The sequence below is a fragment of the Rhinatrema bivittatum genome, chromosome 9 (assembly GCF_901001135.1).
Source record: "Rhinatrema bivittatum chromosome 9, aRhiBiv1.1, whole genome shotgun sequence".
NCBI classification, from domain to species: domain Eukaryota; kingdom Metazoa; phylum Chordata; class Amphibia; order Gymnophiona; family Rhinatrematidae; genus Rhinatrema; species Rhinatrema bivittatum.
Window position 1 is genome coordinate 188,293,814 of NC_042623.1, and position 22,925 is coordinate 188,316,738.

General features: G+C 43.0%; 1 protein-coding gene across 5 annotated transcripts in view; it reads left to right on the forward strand.

Moving 5' to 3' along the window:
• The window catches only part of LPP (LIM domain containing preferred translocation partner in lipoma), a 937,968-nt gene that overhangs the window by 53,987 nt on the left and 861,056 nt on the right, over positions 1-22,925 (forward strand). For 3 of the 5 annotated variants that reach the window (XM_029617259.1, XM_029617266.1, XM_029617265.1), the window contains exon 2: positions 1,515-1,615. The gene's annotated coding sequence lies outside the window, so the exon portion shown is untranslated. Of the gene's footprint in view, positions 1-1,514; positions 1,640-4,586; positions 4,703-22,925 lie in introns of all 5 variants that reach the window. The other 2 variants (XM_029617260.1, XM_029617261.1) reach the window with 2 other exon arrangements.

Genomic DNA, 22,925 nt, shown 5'->3' on the forward strand with positions numbered 1-22,925 from the left:
AGTCCAAAAAGTGCAGAGAAATTGGAAGTCCATCATTGAATGTGTGACACTTAGTCGTGTGTTGTCCGTAGATTTTACTGTGTAAATTGTAGTCTTTTCTTATTCTACATTCCAATGGAAATTCAGCAGTTTCAGGTCTTATTGTGCAGTCCTCGGGCACTGTTAAAAATGCTTTGACTGTTGGTTAGTGCCTCCTGATGAACTGGTTGTATATTAATGGATTTTGCTGCATGGTTATTTATTTGTTTGACCATTGGATCACTTATTCCACAAAAGCCTCAGTGCGATGAACAACTAGGTAAAATGCATGAATTATAATATCAATACAGAAATAATAGTAAAACAGGATAACACACAAATATCAAACCATCAAATACAGGAAAAGAAAACAAATCTCATTGTCCTAAAAGGCTATTTACCAAACTGTGACACACAGAGCGGCTGGGTGAGCCTGGATTGCTGACACATCTATTTTATAGTGTAGTTGTAATCACGGCTCCTCACCTTACCCAACAGTATGTGTAACCCCCAGGGTTGACCGTCCCAAACGGGGCCTCAGGAAGCGCATCTCAAACAGGGTCTCAGATGTGAAAGTTTCTCCTGATGACAATTTTATTGCACTGGCCAGGATCTCCTGAGCTGGGGGGATGGGTAGCAGATTAGTGTCTAGGATATATACATTGCTTGTAGTCGTGTTTTTTTTTTTCTGATTTAAAGGTGCAACGAATGAAAAGTTTATTTTCAACTTATGGGAAGTGTCAAGGCGTATGTAGACATCAATACGTTTGTGATGCCCTGAATAAATATTCTCATAAGTGTAAAGCCAATTGTAATTAATGATTGCAGTCCTTCCTGCCAATCAGTGGGCAGTTGGGACACTTTGCCCTAATTGAGAAGGGGGTATTTTCTTTTTCTTCTACCTCTCCTGTAATCGCTCTTCCTCCTCAGAGCTAGCGACTGTGCTCCTCCTCCTCCTTCCACCTTCCTGAGAGGTGAGTGGCGCCACGCGGCATCTCCTTCCCGGGGGGGGGGGGGGGGCTGAACGAACGTTCATCCCTCTTTCGAGGAATACTGATAATCCTTTGACTCTTCCTCTGTGAAAGGTGACCACCTCGCTGGGTAAAATAAAAAATACAATCCTTCAATGAAAAACGGAAGAGCTAAACCCAGAGGCCAGGGAGGATGGAAAACTTAACTCCGCCCCCCAGAAAATGATGGCAAATCAATGGGTAAAAGGGACTCTGTCGCCTTTCCATAAAATACACAAGGGAACAGCAGAAAACATGGTAGGGTCAAGGCGGGGTCCACCCCCTTGCCATGGATTTTATAGAGTGGGGGAGCCAGCACCGTTTTAGGCTCTTTCCATGTGCATTGGGTAAACTCGGAGAGATGCTTAGGGGATGGAGAGCGGGCCTGCCCGATAGAAGCATCCAACAAGGGCTTTCGTAACTGTGAGGCTCTGAGAATCGTAGCTGGCTGGCCTGTTCTAACTGCAGCAATACTTTTCTTTGCAGCTCCGGCGTCACATCCAGCGTTTTGACTTGGGGGTGGGGGAAGAACCTTAGAAGAGAGAACATTTTCCCTGCTTCCTGTGAATTCATTGACCTCACTCCAGGTGAGCTTACTGTGAGAGAACCTGGTGCGTAAACTCATTTCAGTGCATGCTGTGCGCCTTGCTTAGATGCTTTTCTCATGTTAGCTATCTGATGCCGATAGTGCTCTATGTATGTACCTTATGGGCAAAGCATAAACGTGTTGCAGAATGGTTAGGAGCATTGCTTTTGGGAGAAGAAGTTGGAAAGTCTTTGCAGGTCTGGTCTCACTTCTGCTCCGCGCTGGAGAGAGATTGCAGCCCCCGCAGAAATCAGTTTGGGGGCCAAGGATGTAAAAAAAAAAAAAAAAAAAAAATCTGAGGCCCCGTTTTTTTTGTTATGTGGCTTAAGCCTTGTTTGTGCTGTTTTCACGCCTTTTTGCTGTCCACATGTAGGAGGGACTTGATTTGAAATGTTATTGCAGGAATATGCAGGATACATTTGTTACTCATCTCAGTGCCTAAATAAAAAAATTTAAAAAACAGTGCGACTCTGCCAGAATCTCTTTAACAGCATTGAAAAAACCGGTATTAGAATTGCTGTGCAAGATAACTTGTTTGAATGTGACTTACTACAACGTAGTTTGTGGTTCTCTGAGCTGAGTAACAAAGCTTAAGTGTCATGAATTTATACAATTTGGAACTTCAGATAGTAGGAGCACACTTTCAGGTTTTTTTTTTTTCCCTGCTGCTATAGTTTGACACTTCTCATATAAAGGAGGCATTTTCTTCCAGGAAACTCCACCAGTAAATTATGCATCTTCAGAGTCTCTGGTTAAAAGAAGACCAGAGCTCTGTCAAGTCCAGCCCTCTTCTAACTGCTGAAAAGTTAACTTTGTGCTATTGCAGGGGAAGTATTTAAGGAAAAAAAAAACACCACCCAACCCTGTTCATCTGTAGCCAGTTCTGCAGCACGAGAAAAACCATTCCCAAATATGGTGATGAGCTTAGCTTTCTGAGTCAGCACTTTCTGGGCTGACTTTACTTTTTTTCCCAAACCGTGTTTGGGGTTCTTGCCGTGACCATCACTCCTGGTAGAATGTTGTGCAGTTTCACCACTTTCTGGGCCTTTAGACAACACTGATTTATTTCTGTGTGCACAGAGTAAGATGTTTTGCGTTGAAGAATCCCTTCCAGGGGGAGGATGTGAAATCCTTTCTTCCTTTTCCTAAAAGCCTATCCTCTTCCAAGAGTCTTGTAGGGTCTGTTGATCTCTTTGTACAGTGTATTTAATGTTGGCCTTAAATCATCTTTCTTAAGTCTAAACAGCCTCTTGTTGATTACCATTTTTATTCAGCCTTTCCATAATGATCTCAAGGTGGATTGCAACGGTAAAAAGATCCAGAAACAGTAGAAAAACAAAACTGTAAAATCTAATAAAATACATCAAACAAGTCCGAAAACCCCTGAAAAATGATTTATAAATATATTGGATCGTATAAGCTTTTTCTTTTAACTTATGAATTGTGACGGTAATGGAACATCAAGGGTCAGAAGAAACAGTTATTTAGCAGCCATCACCTGCTGACAGAGGTCACAAAAATGACCACTGAGTCGTTTTTCCCTCTGCTTCACAAATATTTATTTCCATTTTGTATTCTTCCTTTGCCTAGGAAAGGCCCAAGGCACATTACAAAGGAAGATGTGAATTGCAGTACATATGTCAGGGGGTGAGGGCAGGGGGACATAACATAAAACTGGGAATTGAGCAATGAATGAAAGCAGCTTACGTCATAGGTAAAAGTCCAGCATTCAATACAGAATAGTCCCTGATGTACAGAGCAGCCCTTTCCCTACTCTGTCTTGGGGACTCGCCAACCCTGTAATACAAAACTAAAAAAAAAGTCACTTCAAATAAACCCCCAAATCCCATTCCAGCAAATACCAAGGTACAATTTGCTAAACTACCCAGCAGATGTAATCCCCTCACCCCAAAAACAGAGAATGCCTTCCCTTTTGCATCTTGAGGAACAATCTCCTGGGTCATCCCCTAAGGGGCGACCCACCCTCAGCGACAGACCCTGGTTTAAAGTCTGCTGCAGATGACATCCGTGAAGGGGGGTATCGGGCAGGGCAGAAGTGCAAGGGGGTATATATGCATGTCTGCATATAAAAACAAAAAAAGTACCCACATCATAAAACAGTTACTTTAACTTGCTTAAACGCAGAGCTCTAGGTTGCCTGCTTATTTTTGTCATTACAGTTTCCTCCTGCACCTTTGGATTTTCAGCTCATTTAGAGGGACTGTGATGCCATAAACCAAACTTTTTTCCCCTCCCCCATTTTTAGTCAGCCTCCCATGTAGCCCTGATCGGCTGCAAAGAACACAGCTCCCTCCAGTATCCAGTACCTGTGCACCCTGAACCTACTCAGAATCCTCCAGAATCCGGTACCCGTGCACCCTGAACCTGGCCAGATGTCCTTCTTGACTGATGGACAAGATTCCCCAAATTCTTCCGCTCTGGGGCTGTGAGAACTGTCTCCACAGCATCCCCCATCTCAGCCAAACTCTTCAAATATATATTGTGGAAGAAGCATATGGAGAGGAGGACTTTCAGAAACATACTCTGAATGGTGTCTGGTGATAACTTGGTGTTAAATCAGCATGTTATCTCCTTTGCTGACCCTATGTCAGACACAATTATGGAAGTGGGAAGCAGGCTGGGGTAGACATTGACGAGTCCAAGTCCTGTTTGTCACTGCTTGTGATAAAGGTGCATGGCTTTTCAACTAAATGCCTATTATACAGAACAATGCCCTGAAATACTTGGGAATTAAAATAGCAAACGCTGTGACCCATAAGTATATTGTAAATATTACCAGATTAGTGAGGGCAGTCGTAAGGACCTGGTACAGTGGAATATGCTGTCCTCATCCCTAACTAAAACAGCAATAATAGACTGTGAGCGCAGCTAGGCACTGGAAGATTCCCCTTGTCTGCCCATTCTCCTTTTCTGTTGCTATACAACAGAGCCTGCTTTATTTTTACTTCTAGCAACTAAGGATCCTGCGTGCTGCTTCCAGACCGTCTCACATTCCATTAGGAGGCTGTTCCATGTAGTTACTGCTCTTAGCATCAAGAAATATTTACTTGTGTCACTGCTCAGGAAGGTAAGCGTGCTAAATCTGCAATGATAATCCCACGAAAGTGGTTTAGGGATTTGGAATCTAGCATAAACAATTCCATGTGGAATGGCAAACAACCCAGAATTTGTCTGCTAACATTAGCATTATCTGACAAGAATGGAAGTTGAACAGTCTCTTATTTCAAGACATTTTACCTAGCATGCTGACTGCCATACATAACCAACTGGCTTAAGGAGAATCAATGCAGAAGTGCCGCTGGGAGTGGGCAGCAGATAGAGGGAAGTACTTCATTGAGGCCCAATGTAATATGTTCAGCCAGGTTTTCTTACCCAAATACTAAAAAGTTAGCTCCTGATGCATTAAGCTAATAGTATGCTAATACATCAGGAGTTAAAAAAGATATGCTAACCTCACAATGTACACACAAATGTATGCTTAGTGCACCTAAAACATTTCCTAGCACATAGACAGATGGATTCAGGACCAATGGATTATGCACCTCTACCAGCAGATGGAGACGGAGCAAACTGACATCTCAGTATATATATACTCCTGCAGTGACAGCCTGCCATTATTCTCCGTCTCCAGCAGATGGTGGACGTGCATTTCCCTACTGGGGATTGCTTTAGATTTTGGAAGGAGAAATAAAAGGAAAATTAATTTGTCCCACTCTCCTGTGGAGATACCAAATGGTCCCGCCCCCAGTTGAGAATTCTGAGGTGATTTCCGAGGTCCCTCAGATGAGTGCCTTGGGCCGGTAGCTGGTGTTTCAGCCAGTGTGGACTTAGCTGCTTGGACAGCTGAAAGGCAGTGAGTACAGGAAGCAGTGTGTGGCAGTGCTGGCACATGCCCTCTCTCCCCCCACAGTCGGAGACTGCCTCTGTATTCAGCCAGGAAGGACTGAGCTCAGGTAAGATTAAAAACAAAAAAAAAAATATATATATATAGAGAGAGAGAGATAGAGATATATGTAAATACAGAGACATATGAGGAGGATGTTTTGTGTAGGGCTTCCTCCTTACTTGGTCTCTGTGCTCGGCACGCCATTCCGACATTAGTCCTGATCCGAGGGAGGTTTAAGGGACATGGGCTGTCTGGCAGTTGAGCAGCCTCTATCGGCTAGGCCCCGCTCTGAAGCTTTTCTCCTGTAATGTGGTGTTTCGTGTACTTGCCTGTGCGCTTGGCTGCCCTCTTCAGGAACATCGATTCAGGCAGTGCGTCTAGCTGTGTTTCCAAGTTGTGCATCCAGTTTTTGGGTACTTGGGCAGGCGTCTGTTTGGACGTCCAGATTAAGCGGTGTCTGGGATAGATGAGCACTTAACCGTGCGCTTAGCTTGGGCATTTTGTGCTTATCCTTGGGGCGCCTAGTCTTGCAATGCCTAGGTTTTGAATGCCTAAAATTTTGGGGACACAAAATAGAAAGGAGAATGGCACCTGTAGCTAAGAAATCTAAGCACCTTTCCCTATGTGCTGCCTGTCATATTCAGACATCTCGACCTGGCATGCTCTCGAACTTGTGCCAGCGCTCTTTTGGGCTCAGGGAGAGTTATCTTCCTCTGATTTTACTAAGCCTTGTTCTTCTTAGCCTTATGAGGGCCTGGGTAAAGATGTGTTAGGGAAGTCTGATCTTAAAACTCCCTTAACTGGTTCATCAGCAGGGGAAGGTAGCTCAGTGGGCACAGCACAGGTGCCCCCTAGTTTGGATCCTTCTGCCTTTTCTTGGGTAGAATTCTTTCAAGGGTTACAATCCTTTCTTCAGGTGCAGTCCTCAGCCCAGCCCGATCCAGCCAGGGCAGAACTGCAGCCTGTTACTACTGTTAAGCACTGGAATACACCTAGATCAGCAGTAGGACTTCCCAATAGAGACCCGGATGCTACCGATGACTAGGCTGATCCTGACTCCCTGGAGGATGGGGAAATTCCTCCGAGACTGGAATTGTACAGAACTATGTTGCAGTTCTTTCATAGAGATGAGCTGCCAGATCTGATTTCCCAGACTTTGAAAATGCTGGGAGTGTTGGGACGGATTCTAATGCTGAGCCAAAGAAAAATCCCATTTTAGTTTCCTTGCATAAAGCCTCTTGTTTTTTCCCTGTCATGGAGGCCATTCAAGAATTGATTGGTCGCCCTGGAGGCTAATTTCAAAGGGGGCCGAGTTTTGATAGGTCTATACCCCTTGGAATAGGAGGATTGAGACCATACTTAAATAAACATTCGAAGCAGTGGCAATGATAGCTTGCAGATATCTTCTTGTTGTTCCTTGGTGGTTTACTCTTGTTTACTTCTCTCTCAGGAGGTTGATCACTCTGGAGTGAATTCCAATGCAGTTATAGAGCCAGCAGCCACCTTTTTGGCAGATGTGGGCTGTGATTTGGGCTGTACTTCGGCCAGAGTGGTGGTTTCGATAATAGCGGCCTAGCCTCAGTTATGGCTGAGAAATTGGTCGGCCAATGCGACCTCTAAGGCTAACCTTACGAAATTACCCTTTGAAGGCTCGCTCTTATTTGGAAGCGAGTTGGAGAAACTGGCCAGAAAGTGGGGCGAATCCACAGTTCCTCGCTTGCCGAAGAATAAGAAGCAGACACGATGCTCCTTTACCGTTAGAGGTCATGCTTGGGGATCCAAGCATTTTTTACCCTACAGAGAAGTGTCCTTTCAGAGGGCTCGTCCTTTTGGTGAGTCTCAGTCCTTCCGTCCCAGACAAAACCTCTCAAGCCTCCCAATGAAGGTTTGCCACCCCACCCCTGGGACGGGAGATAGGGGGATGCCTTTCTCTTTTATCAGAGGTGGGTCGAGGTGAAATCTGCTCAGTGGGTCCTGGAGGTGATACAAGAAGGATATGCACTGGAGTTTCGCAGTGTTCCTCGGGATGCTTTTATGGTGTCTCCCTCTATTCCCTGCAAAAGAAGCAGGCAGTGGAGTCTACATGGTCAAAGCTCCTCAGTCTGAGGGCTGTGGGTCCAGTACCCATGTCTCAAGAAAGTATGGGGCAATATTCCATTTATTTCGTTGTGCCCAAGAAGGAGGGCTCTTTTCGTCCCATTCTGGATCTCAAAGGGGTCAACTGTCACTTGCGGGTGACTCATTTTCACATGGAAAATTTCACTCAGTGATAATGGCTGTGTAGTCGGGGGGAATTTTTGATCTCCTTGGATCTGTCCGAAGCGTACTTCCATATTCCCATCTGATTGGAGCACCAATGTTTTCTGTATTTTGAGGTGTTGGGGTGCCATTATCAGTTTCAGGCATTGCCTTTTGGTCTGGCCACAGCACCCAGAGCTTTTTCCAAGGTTATTGTGGTGGTGGTGGCAGAATTGAGAGAGGATGGGATTCTAGTACATCTGTATTTGGACGACTGGCTGATTCGGGCCAAGTCTGTGGAAGACAGCCATGTGGTGACCCGCAGGGTGATCTCCCTGTTGTAAGAGCTCGGTTGGGTGGTGAACCTAGCCAAGCGCAATCTTCAGCTATCTCAGTCATTGGAGTATCTAGATGTTCAGTTCGACACACGGCAAGGCAAAGTCTCTTGGTGAATACTATACACCCAACAGTGTGTTCCTATCTGCAGGTGCTTAATTTGATGGTAGCAGTACTGGAAGTGGTGCTGTGGGTGAGGGCGCACAAGTCCTCTTCAGCACTCCCTGCTTTCTCATTGGAACCCACAGTCTCAGGACTACATGATTCAGCTCCACCTGCCAATGGAAGTCTGCTCATACCTCCACTGGTGGTTGCAAGCGGATCACCTGAGAAAGGGAATTTCTCTGACATGGACAGATTAGTTGGTACTCACGACAGATGTGAGCCTCCAGGGTTGGGGAGCTCACTGTCAGGAACTATCAGTGCAAGGATGCTGGAATTTGGAGGAGCATCAATTGGCTGGAAGCCTGGGCAGGTCCGGTTGGCATGCTTGCAGTTCAGCAACAGGCTTCAGGGTTGAGCAATCTGAATAATGTTGGACAACGTAACGACAGTGGCTTACATCATTCGGCAGGGAGGAACCAAGAACCAGCAAGTGTCGCAGGAAATAGACCAACTTATGGAATGGACAGAAGTGCATCTCCAGGAGATCTCTGCCTCGCACATTGCAGGAAAAGACAATGTAAGAGGGATACGTTCCCAGCAGGGAGAGTTTGGATCCAGGAGAATGGGTATTGTTGGACGAGGAATTTCATCTGATAGTGGATCGCTGGGGCCTTCCATTCCTAGATCTGCTGGTGACTTCTCGCAATGTGAAGGTTCCTTGATTCTTCAGTCGCAGGAGAGATTCAAATTCCTTGGGTATCGATACAGTCGTGCAGAACTGGCCGGAGAACGAGATGCTGTATGCCTTTCCTCTGTGGTCCATGTTAGGCAGAATAGTTTGGAGGGTCGAAGGCCACAGGGGGCTGGTGCTTTTGGTAGTACTGATTTGGCCCAGGAGACCATGGTATGCAGATCTGCAAAGCTCCTGGTAGACTCCCCCCCTTCGACTTCTGGCACACAGGAATCTTATGGGCGGAGATTAGATTGTTTCTTGTCTACATTTGCCGAGCTGTGATGTGGTCCTCCTTACACACCTTTTCCAGGTATTATTGTCTGGATGTGCAGGCCCGGGAGGACACACTTTGCACAGGCGGTTTTGACTGGACCGCAGGCAACCTCCAACCCTATTCAGGAGTAGCTTGGGTACATCCCACTGATTCTGAACCCATCTATGTGCTAGGAAATGAGAAATTACTACTTACTTGATGATTTCCTTTTCCTTAATGTAGACAGATGGGTTCAGCCACTCGCCCTTGGCTGCTGTCTGTGTTTTGTTATAGTCCTCCTGGGAGGCTATGTGTTCCAGGGGTTACTGGTAAGTGGTACTCCAGTCCCTAGTCTATTGTTAATGTATTTCTTGTCTGAGCTCAGTGTTTCATGTTGGCTGAGTATTGAAATGGTTATCTCTGTTTAATCAAGTTTTTGCTAGTCTATCCATACTTTTGAAGAGAATACTGACAGGCTGATGTCACTGCAGGAGTATATAAACTGTGAAGTCAGTTTGTTCTGTCTCCATCTGCTTGGTAGAGGTGCCCTAACCCACTGTTCCTGAACCCATTTTACTACATTAAGGAAAAAGAAATTATCAGGTAAGTAATAATTTCTCATTTATGCATATAAAACTTAGAAACATGATGTTACTCATATATACCACCTCTTTCAAGCAGAAGCCTGACCTGAAGTTGTTTACAGTAATACAGAAATAAATCAAATAATTTATATGTAGTAAATACATCATAAAAAAGTTAATACAAAGCATCCTAATACAATACAGCAGTAGCAAAACCATAAAATATCACCAATAATTCAATAAATACAATTAACAATTTCGAACTGTAGTCTAGACCACCACACTCGCACTAATAGGTCACTGGTGTCCATCTACTATACTACACTTCTATCCTACTGCAGACCCTCCCCCCCCCCCCCCCCCCCCCCAAAGAAAAATATTAACAAAAAAGTAATCTCTTCTCCAGCCCTTGCAATTCCCTCATGGAGAGAAAGAAGCAAATTAAACCAATAAACTGATCATCCCACCCTCAGGTTAACAGAATAACCTCTCCTGTTCTTAAGTGAGCACTCAGACCCATTTGGATTCACCCCTTCAATGATGAACTACCATCCATGGCAGCTGCCTCTTATGGTGTTACGTGATGGAGTCTGGTATTACATGATTACGTGGGGAGTCGGAGCTACTGTCACTGGTCTCCGAAGATGGAATAAGGGAGGCCATGGAGCAAAAAGCAGGCCTGATAGAAGAGGAGTTTGTTAGCAGCTCCATAGCTGTTCCCTGTCCCAGCTCTCGGCAGAGATGGAAGCTCTCCATCTTTATATTCCTATAGAGAGCTCTCCATCTATATATCTGTATATTATAATTGCACTTTTGAAAGTATCCTTTGAACGACACTGGTAATGACTGGTGTTTGGTCTTCACAGCAGTGTCACATCCTTATAAACAGTAGAAATGTTTTAAGATGTACTCTGCCTTGTAAAATGTTATTAAAGAGAGGTAAGGGAGAAATGTCTAAATACAATTATTTAGAAAGCAGTTTAGGAGTCGGAAATTTCTTTTCGCATTTTTCTTTTTTGTTTATTTGGAATTTTTTTTAGTTTTAGACTTTTTAAACTTTTATTTCTTTTTTTTTTTTTACTTTCCTTTGATTGCCCCTTCTCTCTCCAGGCATTCTCCTTCCCCCATGCTCCCAGGCACTCTTCTGTCCATTCTGTCTCTCACCCAGTGCTTTCCATTTTTCCTTCTTCAGTCCAGCAATAGTGGCCCACTGGATGCAATATCTTCTGCTTTCCATGACTCAAGCTTTGTCAGCGTCTCTTCCCATGTGGCTCCATGTCCTGAATTTTTTATGTCCAGGATTTTTGCAGCCTTGGCTGTATTCTTCTGCAGCAATGAGCTCATCCTTGTCCTGTAAATGGAGTGGTGCATATTCAGTGGTCCCACATCAGGAGCAAGATAGTGGCCTGTCCTGCTTAGGTCCTTCCAGTTGGAGGATGAGCATCACTGTTATAGCTCTTGATAATGGCCAGTCCAAAGGGAGTGAGTAGAAATATCTATTTCGCTTTTTGCACTAGTCTGTGTTGCTTCTTAGGGTGAGCTACAGAATGAGAAATCATGCTGGATATGTGGTGCCATATCCAGCATCACCTGAAAATGTTCTTTTTGTTAGTATTTGCTAGTTTTCTGTGCAAAACGTCCAAGTACAGAATCCCCACACAATGAACTCCAGGTTCAGCTGCATAATTTAACACTAGCCCAGGAACTTTATTCCACCTCTGAGCAGGATTTAAATTTCCAGCGTTAAGAAAACATGAGTTGAGCCTATACATCTCTCTGCATTGGGGAGCAATAGCTAATGCTTTGCTTAAAAGGGGATTTGCAGGGAGACGCGCTAATTTGTTAAATTGGGAGTAAAGCAATGCACACAATCGTATTTTAACATGTACACATAGCCGAGTGCACCTTTTTTACATGGGTGCCTGAGGGAGTTACTCTGTTTACAGAAAAGCAATAGCTGAGCTCACCGACATAACCAACAAAGATTTTGCAGCTGGGAACTAGGTATATATAATAGATTTGAAAACTATTGTCTATTAAACTACTGCAGGGATTTCCAATAAACTTCATTCTAAATGAAGCTTCTCTTAGTAACTCATGGTCCGGGAAACATTTCTACTTTCTTGACTATGTGATGACCTATCAGAGATGGGGTCCATCTCTGATAGGTCATCTACACCCACATTGGAAGATGCTACACCCACAGAAGAGGTGTAGCATCTTCCGATACAGACTTGAAAACCTACTGAGGAGGACTTTAAACTAGGATTATCTGGGATGGGTGAACAAAACCTTAAGGTAAGTAAAACAAATACTTCATAAAATGCGAAAAAATGACAATATCTGGAAAGCTATGTACACTAATGTTAATTGTATGGGAAACAAAGTCTTGGATTTAGAGGCAGTCATGGAAGAAGCTGATTTGGATGTAGTGGTTGTCACAGACATGGTAAACAGAAAAACCATGACTGGATCTAGTTATACTGGGCTATAATCTATTTAGGAAGGATGAGAGAAGGCGTGGCATTATATATAAAAAATATTAAAGCAACAGAATTGCCGAGTTTGAGGTAAGGAAGGAGGCACTGTGGGTTAATCTGGAAAGAGGGATCGGAACATCTATTTATATTGGTGTAATATACAGACCTCCATCACAGACAGACAGAAATGGATAGAGATTTCATGGAGCATATTCACAAAATTGCTATGAAAGGAGAGGTGCTATTGCTAGGGGATTTCAATCTGCCGGATGTTCATTGGGACATCCTGGCTGCAATGTCTTCAAGAAGCAGGGGAGATCCTGGATTCTCTGCAGGGAGAACTGTTCTGTCAGCGAATAACGGGAGGGGGATGATACTGACCTGTTACTTACCAATGGGGAACAGTATCTCTGATGTGGACAGTCCTCTGGGATCCAGTGATCACCAAATGGTGTGGTTCAGTATTAGAATGCAGGAGACGAAGGCTCATTTAAAGGGTGAGGGTCCTAGACCGCAGGAAAATTAACTTTATTAAAAAGGGGGAATAGCTCAAGGAGTTGTTAATTGGATGAGAAAATGTAGGGGAAATAGAAGAGCAGTGGGCAAAGCTAAAAGGAGATATTGTGAGAACTAACCTTTTTGTTAGGAAAGTAATAAAGAAAAGAGGAAAAAGAGGCTGCTATGGTTTTCTAAAGAAGAAGTTGGAAAGGCAAGGGAGAAAAGGTTAGCGTTCGTAAACTGCATGAGATCACAGAAAGAGGAAGACAGGCAACAATATCTGGAAAAGCTACGAGAGCTGGGAAAGTAGTTAGTGTAAAAATTCAAATGGAAGAAAAAATAGCAATTACTGTAAAGGGGGGAATAAGACTTTTTTCTTTTTTTTTTTAGATATATGTGTGATGGAAATACAAACGTGACATTGTGAGACTGAGGTGAAGGGGAGGATCGTGTAGAAAATGAGGAAAAAGCAAAATTGCTTAATATATATTTCTGTCTTTTGTCCACTGTGGAAGGGCCAATAGCAGGATCACATAAAACACAAATAAGATTGGAAGTGCGGTGAACCTCAGTCTATTTTCAGTCCTATGTTTGTGAGGCGCTACCTAAATTTAAAGTAGATAAGGTGATGGGGCGGGGTGGGATACATCTAAGGGCACTGAGGGAACTTAAAGCGGTTTTGGCAGCTCCACTGGCTGAGCTTCCACTGCTGCTTTAGAATCGGGAGTAATTTCGGAGGACTGGAGATGGGTGAATGTGATTTCTATCATTAGATTGAGCGCCATTGGTATAGGACCTAGAGTGAGTGACTGGGTTAGAAATTGGCTGATTGGGAAGTGACAAAGGGTAGTGGTAAATGAAGTTCAGGCTGAGGAAGGAGGCTTTAATAGCAGTGTGCCTCCAGGATCAATCCTTGAACAGAACTGTCAGGAAAAGTTTTTTGTTTTTTTTTTGCCAGTGATACCAAAATCTGCAGCATGGTAGACCAACAGGAAAGTGTGGAAAACATGAGGGATCTAGCAAAGCTTGAGGAATAGTCTAGGGCAGGGGTCGGGAACCCATGGCTCGCGAGCCAGATATGGCTCTTTTGAGGGCTGCATCTGGCTCGCAGACAAGTGTCGCCACACTTGTCCCGATGACCCAGCTGCTCCCCGGTCCTCCTTCGCCCGGGCTTAAAATGCTGTCAGCCCGGGCGGAACGCGTCAGGACAGCTGGAGTCAGTGGCACCGGCGTGCTCTCTTCTTCCCGCCCCCCCCCCCCCCCCCCGCGGCCCGGAAGAGGAAGTGGAGAGTATCGGGTGCGTGCGCGGCAAGAAGAGGCCACGCTAGTGCGCTCGGCATCGGCCCGAAGACTGCAGCACGGCTCGGAGGAAAATGAAGAGCTTCAACCGCGGCCGATGGGACTCCGCCTCCGCGAGGGCTGAAAATGAAGGAGGTTAGCGTTGGGAGAAGGCTGCTGCTGCTGCGAGTTCCCGGGGTGGGGGTGGGGGAACTCGCGGCAGCAGCAGCCGCGGTTGAAGCTCTTCATTTTCCTCCGAGCCGCGCTGCAGTCTTTGTTTCTTCGGGCTGATGCCGAGCGCACTAGCGTGGCCTCTTCTTGCCGCGCACGCACCCGATACTCTCCACTTCCTCTTCCGGGCCGTGTGTGTGTGTGTGTGTGTACCTGTATGTGTAAGTTTGTGATTGAAAACCTGTTTGTGTGAAAGAGTATGTGTGTATGATTGAGATCCTTTGTGTGTGAGAGAAATCATGTGTATATATGATTAAGAGCCTGTGTGTATAAGTAAGAGAGAGATCATGTGTGTCTGTGTGTGATTGAGAGCTGATTTAGGTGAGGGAGCATGTGAGTATGTGATTGAGAGCCTGTGTGTAAATGAGAGAAAGAGAGGACATGTTTGTAAGCATGTGAATGAGAGTCTGTGTGTGAGAGAAAAAGACAGCATGTATTATGTGATTGAAAGCCTGTGTGTGTGTGTAAGCGTGAAAAGATAGACAGCATGTGTGTAAATGTGTAATTAAGAGCCTATATAAGTGAGAGAGAAAAAACATGGGTATATGTGAGTACTGAGAGCATGTGTGTATAGGTGTGTCATTGAGAGCCAGCGTGAGAGAGAGCGCTGGTATGTGACTGAGAGAGGAGAAAGTTCCAAGCAAACCACCCCACCTCCTGCTAATTCAGAACAATCTCAGGACACCTGGATATCAAACGTTCCCAGGTATGCAGAGCAAAAAAAGTTTTGTATCCTTATTATTTTTCATTACTGGGTCTTTGTGTCTGCTATTTTGAAATATTTTGTTGGTATTTGGAAATGTTTTATATGAGTTTTTAATTATTGGATATTCCACTCATCAGCTGTTTCGAAATATGTTCTTTTTGTTAGTACAGTTTTACTGCTGATGATTTTATATTTCTTGATTTGTTTTATAAGGATGGGTGATGTTTCTTTTTTCCTTTGTTACACTGCATACAGAGACTCTGGCTTGTTGCAGTTTCCAATTCAGTTTTTTTCTGCATGCTTCTTGTTATGCGTTTTGGTCTCTTTATTCTATGTTAGGTGAGGGACAGCACGTGATTCAGGTGAGGTTTTCTGCTGGCGTGTAGTTTCTGTGTAGGACTCTATAGCAGCCTGGCTTGGTCCATTTTCCTAATAGGAGATGTATTGGTGTCTTAAGGCCTGGTGTGATATTTTCAGAGACTTATTGTACTTTAAAAGTGTGATCTTACATAAAATGCACACATTTACTTGTATTTAGTTTTAAACATATTGTATGGCTCTCATGGAATTACATTTTAAAATATGTGGCGTTTATGGCTCTCTCAGCCAAAAAGGTTCCTGACCCCTGGTCTAGGGTCTGGCAGCTAAGCTGTAATGCTAAAAAATGCAGCGTCATGCATTTAGAATGTAAAAACCCAAGGGAGAGGTACAGTATTGTGGGTGAAATTCTTCTAAGATCTGGGAGGGATTGTATCTGCTAATCTTAAGGTGGCCAAACAAATGGTTAAAACAACACTAAAAGCCAGAAAACATGCTTGGCTTCATAGGAAGAGGAATGGTCAGCAGAAAAATGGAGGTGATATTGCTCCTGTATAGGTCCCTGGTGAGACCTCATTTGGAATAGCGTATGCAGCTCTAGAGACCGCACCTTCAAAAGGATATAAACAGGATGGAGTCAGTACAGAGGGAGGCTACTAAAATAATCAATGGTCTTCATTCTAATGCATGTGGGGATAGACTTTGAAGATCTAAACATGTGTATACCCTAGAGGAAAGGCGAGAAAGGGGTGATATGAGAGAGACATTTAAATATTTCAATGATTTCCATGCACAGATGGTGAGCCTTTTTCAGAGGAAAGGATGCTCCAGAACGAGGGTCATGGGATGAGAGTGAAAGGGGGGTAGACTCAGGAGCAATCCTAGGAAATATTTCTTCGCAGAAAGGATAGTGGATGCATGGGACAGCCTCCCAGTGGAAATGATGGATATTAAAATAGTATCTGAATTCAAGAAAGCATGGGTTACACACAGGGATATCTCAGAGAGTGCTGGGAATAGTAAAACTAAATTAGTTGGGCAACTGGGCAGACTGGATAGGCCCTATATTCTCTTTCTACTGTCATGTTTCTAATATACCCTAGACTTGACAATGCAAAGGTTTTATTTTTTTTAATGACCTAAAAAATATTTTTGTAATGCCTATGAGTCTCAGCCATAATGCAAGATTCTTTCAGTACACATATGGAATTGACAAATGGCAAATCTATTAAAATTATTTTATAAGACAGTTATGACAGCAAAACTAATGCCACAAGTATTCAAGGGTAATGACACAGTACCATTGGGAGCATCAAATCTAAGTGAAAGGAAAAAAATAGGTAATGCAATCCCTCTGAACACATAGTCAACAAATCCAGAACATCCGTTTGATGCCTTGGGAATTGTATTGCATGGGCGGACATGAAGCTGGACTTTGCCAAGTACGTGAGACCGAAGAAGAAACACAAAAGCACATGGGGTAGAGCTGCCGTTAACTGCAGGGATTCTGAGGTATTGTAAAAAGGCAAGTAGAAAATACCTTGTCAGTCCTTGCCATGAAACGACAAAACTTGTGTTCTGCATGTGTTGGAAGAAAGCAGGTTGGACAAGTGTCCTCATGAAATCTTTGGTGTAGCTTAAAGTATAGCAAAGAAAATTATAGTGTGACATTGGAAAGCAGAGGTACCTTCTGGTCTGCACAATGGAAAAATGAAATGTTTATTGGGGAAAAGCATATTACAGTGCAAGGAGGAATTTGAAAGCCTTTGTGTGTCTGGGAAGCAGTTCTGGTGTACTTTCACTTATTGGTGTAAATAACTGACTGGAGCAGATGAAAGATAACGCCTTCTTTATTTGGGTAATGTGTAGTAAGGGTATTTTAGGATGTTTGGCAGGCTGCTTGCCCTTGTCACTTGAGATGGTTCAGTTTGGTTTTATTGCAGCATGTATATGTGTTCCTGATATGCGTTTTTGTCTTGATATTTATTTATGTGTTGACTTAGAAAATAGCCACTGCTATTACTAGCATCAGTAGCATGGGATAGACTTAGTGTTTGGGTACTTGCCAGGTACTTGTGACCTGGTTTGGCCACTGTTGGAAACAGGATGCTGGGCTTGATGGACCCTCAGTCTGACCAAGTATGGCAATTATGTTTTTATGTTCTTATAACTGCTCTGAACACAAAGCTGTATGGAAGTTTGCGGTATACAGGTTTTTAAATAAATAAAGCTGAGAAACCACAAAAAAGATGTTAAATAATAAGGCAGACAAAGTTCAGGGGTAAAAAGAAAGATGACACAAGAATGTCACAGTTAAATACAGACATCGAATCATTCCTAACCTAGCAATGATATTTGCTTCTTTAGCATCCATATTTAAGTTTGCTACCAATATGGGAAATGATGGGTGAAATGGATTAACATTGGGCTAAATTAAAAGGAGCGGTTTCAAAGGCAACAAATCTCTGTGTAAAGAAAGTAAACCAATTTGGTTCTCAAAGGAGTTGGCTGAAAAAAATAAAGGCAAAAAGAATAGTATTCAAAAAGTACAAAGGTTCCCAAAAAGAGGAACACAGGGAAGAATGCCTGGTGAAGCTGAGGGAGACGAGGGAAGAAACCAGGAAAGCAAAAGGTAAAGCAGAAGAAAAAATTGCTAAAGAGGTAAAGTGAGGTGACAAAACATTTTCTAGAGATATATTAGTGAAAGGAGCAAGACCCAAGGTGATTTAGTAAAATTGAAAGGAGATGGGGCAATGTATTTAGAAAGATGTTGAAATAGTAGAAATATTAAACATGCGTTAGTTTGGTGTTTGCTAAAGAAGACCCTGAAGAAGGACCATTACTAGTTATTTAATTTATTTAGATTTTATTTTTCACTTTTTGGCACTTCAAAGTGTACATCAAAGCGGATTACATTGAGGTACTATTGGTATTTCCCTATCCCCCACAGGGCTTACAATCTAATTTTGTACCTGGTTGACAAGAGCATGGATGGGAGTGCATACACATAATCCTTTGTACAGAAGAGAAGGGAAACTGAAAGTTGACAAGGCGATGGGGCCGGATGGTGTATATCCCAGGTTACCAAGGGAGCTCAGAAATGTGCTGGTGGGTCTGATGAAAGACCTGTTCAATAGATCCCTGGAAATGGGATTGGTACCACAAGATCGGAGAAGAGCGATTGTAGTCCCATTTCACAAGAGTGGGAGCAGAGAGGAGGCTAGAAACTATGAGCTAGTTCTGCTCCATACATCTGAGCAGCTACAGATCAGCCCCTATGCTTTTGTGCTAGACTGGAGCATTGGTCTACTCAGTGCATACTCACCAGTTCCTACAATCACAAGCACTCTCCAGAAGATCCTTCAGGGGAAGATGAGGGATAATCCTCATGGTATCAGCCTGGCCACAGCAAGTGTGGCATCCATATCTCATCCATCAATTCAGATTTTGGTTCCACTAGGAATACCTCTGACTCTCATCACACAGGAGGAAGGCAGGCTCTTCCATCTGAACCTGCTAGCACTTGTCCTCACAACACCAACATTGAAAGTGCAGTAGTCTCTGTCTTACTCTTTCCCAAAGAGCAAGGAAGAAGGTTCTGATTTCTGCTAGGAAATCTCCAATGAGAAGATCATTCGACGGAGGCTCTTGACTTAATATAGGACCAGCCAGCTTGGTCCCTTCTCCTGTGGCTTGAGGGATTTTACTTCATTATCTATTTGCATCCTGTCCTGTGGCCCTTAGCACCTCTTCAGTCAAAGCTCAGAAGGTGGAAAGGGCTCTGATCGCTTCACCTTTTGGTATCGAAGTCCATGAAAGAACTGTGGCATTCAAAACCTCCGGTCAGTAAACCTCCAGTGCCTTGGGATCTCTCTAATCCTAGCTCAACTTATGGAACCTCCTTTTGGCCCTCTCAGGTTGGTGGGCTTGATGTTTCTCCCTTGGAAAGTGTTGTTTCTTGTGGCTGTCACTGTGGCATGAAGGGTAAGTGAACTACAGGCTCTGGTTTCATATTCATCGTACCTTCCATTTTTTTCATAATAGGGTTGTTCTGCGAACTCGTCTCACTTTCCCTCTGAAAGTGGGATCTGTGTTTCACATTAATTAGGCTATTGTGCTACCTATGTTCTGTCCAAGACCACATGTGCACAAAGGAGAAATGGGTTCTTCGCTCGTTGGCCTGTAAGAGAGCCCTGGCATATTACCTAAAGAGGACCGAACCTCACCGTTGAGCTTCTGAACTGTTTGTGCCCTTTGATCCCAACGGATTGGAAAGGGCAGTTACCCAACAAACTCAATCCAGTTGACTAGCAGACTGTATAATGCAATGTTACACGCTGACTAGTTTACAGATTACAGACTGCTACATGGTTGTCTGATCACACTTTCATGTCCCACTACTTTCTGGACAGCATGTCCTGAGGAGACCTTAACTTTGTACAAGCAGTTCTGTGCAGCCTCTTCACCCACTGGTCCACTCTACCTGATGGGGCCGGGTTCTGTTTAAATAATTGCTCTCCTATGCAGCCACCAGCATGGACATTCATACATTATTTATTTTATTTATTTATTTAATGGTTTTTATATACCGGTATTTAGTTAATGAACCATCACATCGGTTTACAAAGCAAACAGTTTAAAATTTTTAAAATCATATTACATGCGTCAATCCAATAAGCAAATAAGCATTATGACTACCATTCCTGCTTGTCAACAGAAAAGGAAATCTGCTAACTTGTAAACAGGGTTCTCCATAGACAGCAGGATGAATTAGCCATTCTTAATACCTGCTTGCCTTGCTGGAGGGTCGACTATCTGGCTAAAGCTTATTTAAGCTCTAAAAGCAACTGAGGTGCTTAGGAAGCAGCGTGCATGTGCAGGAGCTTCCACACATGCTAGGTAGCCTTTCCTGCCTCTGAGAATTGGGTCCATGCTGGCAGAGTCAGATAAAATCACCACCCCATGCGTAAAAGCTAATTCATCCTGTTCCCAAGGAGAACCCTGTTTATAGGTGAGAGAACCTGCTTTCTCACTCTGAACGGAGCGTGTTTTATACCAGCTCAGTGTCCAGCTGTGTATCTCCGAGTTTATTCTGTATGGCTGCCATCTAACAATCTGTACTGACACAGCATTGAGACTGGAAGCAGGGTTTAACTTTTTCATCTGCATAATTGTGTGTGAATGTTAGTGCTGTGTTCCTATATGCTTTAGGTAATTTTGCACAAAAAATGATTTTTATAATACTGAGCTGCAGAAAAATTGGTTGTATATTCTTTATAAGAGTTGGCCTGGTTTCTGTTGTCTCACCAATTGCTCTTTTCTGTGTTGGGGAGTAAAGAAATCCTTGTTTGAAAGGCACGCGCATGTCCACATATTTTGAGTCAAATCCTCACATCTGGAGGGGAGTGTTAAGGTCCTAAATATTACTTTGGAGAGAGCATAACATAAGTAAAGTCTGATAAGCTTTTTCCTATGTAAGTAGTATCTTTCAATTAATTTTTTATTTTTTGGCATTTTCTAGTGAGCTAACCAATATCTGTGTGCAGCAAGCAGACATCTTTAGTTCTGTGGCTCTTATTCCATTTTCTGGCAAATATTCCTATTAAATAGGGCCATGTATCATTTTCATGTAGGCTAAGGCATGCACTAATATTTACTTCTGCTTTCGCAGTCTAGAGAGAGAATTTGTGACTAGCAGACTTTTGTATAATTAAGTACACCAATTAAAATGGCAAATGATGGCAAATAAAACCACTCTATCCATCCAGTCTTCCCAGTCATCTTCCTCTCTGGTTCTGCTATGAAGCTACCATTGTGCCCCAGATGCACTAATAGGATTCATCAAAAACAATATCCAAATTTTGATTTTCTTTTCATAATACTAATAATTCCCTCTGGGAAGAGCATTTGCCAGCCCCTAATACATAAGGCAGAGAGTCTACCAAAGACAGCATTATCTGGCCCAAAATTCCCTGTCCATTGGGAATTTAAGGTCGAGTATGATCCTGATCAGTTTTAAAACTTAAAATGCTGTCAGTAATTCTGTGTGTATAGTAACCTATGATTTAGCTTCAATGACTGCACTTCTAATATAAAGAGACAGAGCCATTGAAACAAAATTCAACTGTCATTGAAAGAACGAAATCTGAAGCCTTTGTACCCTTTCCCAGTTGACTGGTTAGGGTGGCTACAAGTTTTCTCAATGGCTGAGTATGGAAAGTGAAGTCTCTGCCAAAATTGATACCATCAGTACTGTACCTCTGCCAAAAATGTCACTCCCTCAGTGGCTGTTGCCTTGTCGAGGACACCCAAGCCCTGCCAGCCCTGATGGACTGGATGCTGAACCCGAAGGAAAACCATACTTTACTTTTTTCCATATACTATTTTTGTGTGCATGGTATGTTGTTGAAAACCATTCTTATCATTGCTTATCACTGCTTGCTTGCACCACATGGTTCTGGTTCTGTGAGATGGGGTTTTTCAGCCTAAACCCAACTCCATGTTCTATATCTATTTATTTATTTGTTTTATTGGTTTTATATACTGTCATTCTGTAGGACCATCATAACAATTTACAATTAAATACAGCAATCCTCATACAATCAAATCAGGTTAATAATACAATAGGTTCAAACAATGAAAATAAGATAAAAACTTGATAAAAACAAGGCATAAAATGAATATAAAAAAGAAAGTTACATTACGATACATCTGTTCATAAGCTAATTAGACTCCTTGAATGCTTTGGTAAATAGCCAGGTTTTCAGGTTTGTTCGGAATAATTTCAGGTTGGTTTGTGTACGTAGCGCCAGAGGTAAAGCTTTCCAGATCTTACGGCCTGCTAGGGAAATGGCTCTAGAACGGATGTCGCTGAGGTGGGCAGTTCTTAAGGAAGGGATCGTTAATAGCCCTTTACCAGCAGATCTAAGATTTCTTTCTGGGACATGTAGTCGAATCACTTCGTTAAGCCAGTCTTTGTTCCCCATAAATGATTTAATGTAATAGACATAAAACTTTAAACTGTTTATCGGTAGCCAGTGGAGGGAAACCAGTACAGGAGTAATGTGATCGAATTTCTTTTTTCCTGTCAATATTCTTGCAGTTGAATTTTGTTGAACTTGTAGCGGACGTAGTGTTGAGAAGGGAAGGCCAAGTAACATAGAATTACAGTATGTGTTGGAAAAGATTAATAGTTTTAATACTGTTTTGAAATCGTTCACAGATAGTTAGGGTTTTAAACATCTGAGGGTTAAAAGTTTGAAATAACCATCCTTCACTTTTAAAGCAATGTGTTTTTTTTTAAGATTGAGTTTGGGGTCCAGGAATATGCTGAGATCTCTTGTAAAGGTTGCTAATTCAATTTCTGTGTGGGTGTCGTCAACTTTAAAAGGCGGGAGTTGGTTAGAGGGCATTTTTCTGTCCAGTAATAGGATTCTGTCTTATGGCTGCAAACCTGTTAGGCCTGGGCTCATTTGGCATCTGAATTCTAGAAATTCTAGAAATTGTAGGGGTAGAGTGTTATTCCTGCGTTGCTGTCTAGTAGATTATGTATAAATGTCATGATCGTTAGGGGAAAATAGCCACCAAGGTACTGTATCTTATTTTTTTCCTCTGATAATTGTTCAAGTATATTAGAACTCTGTG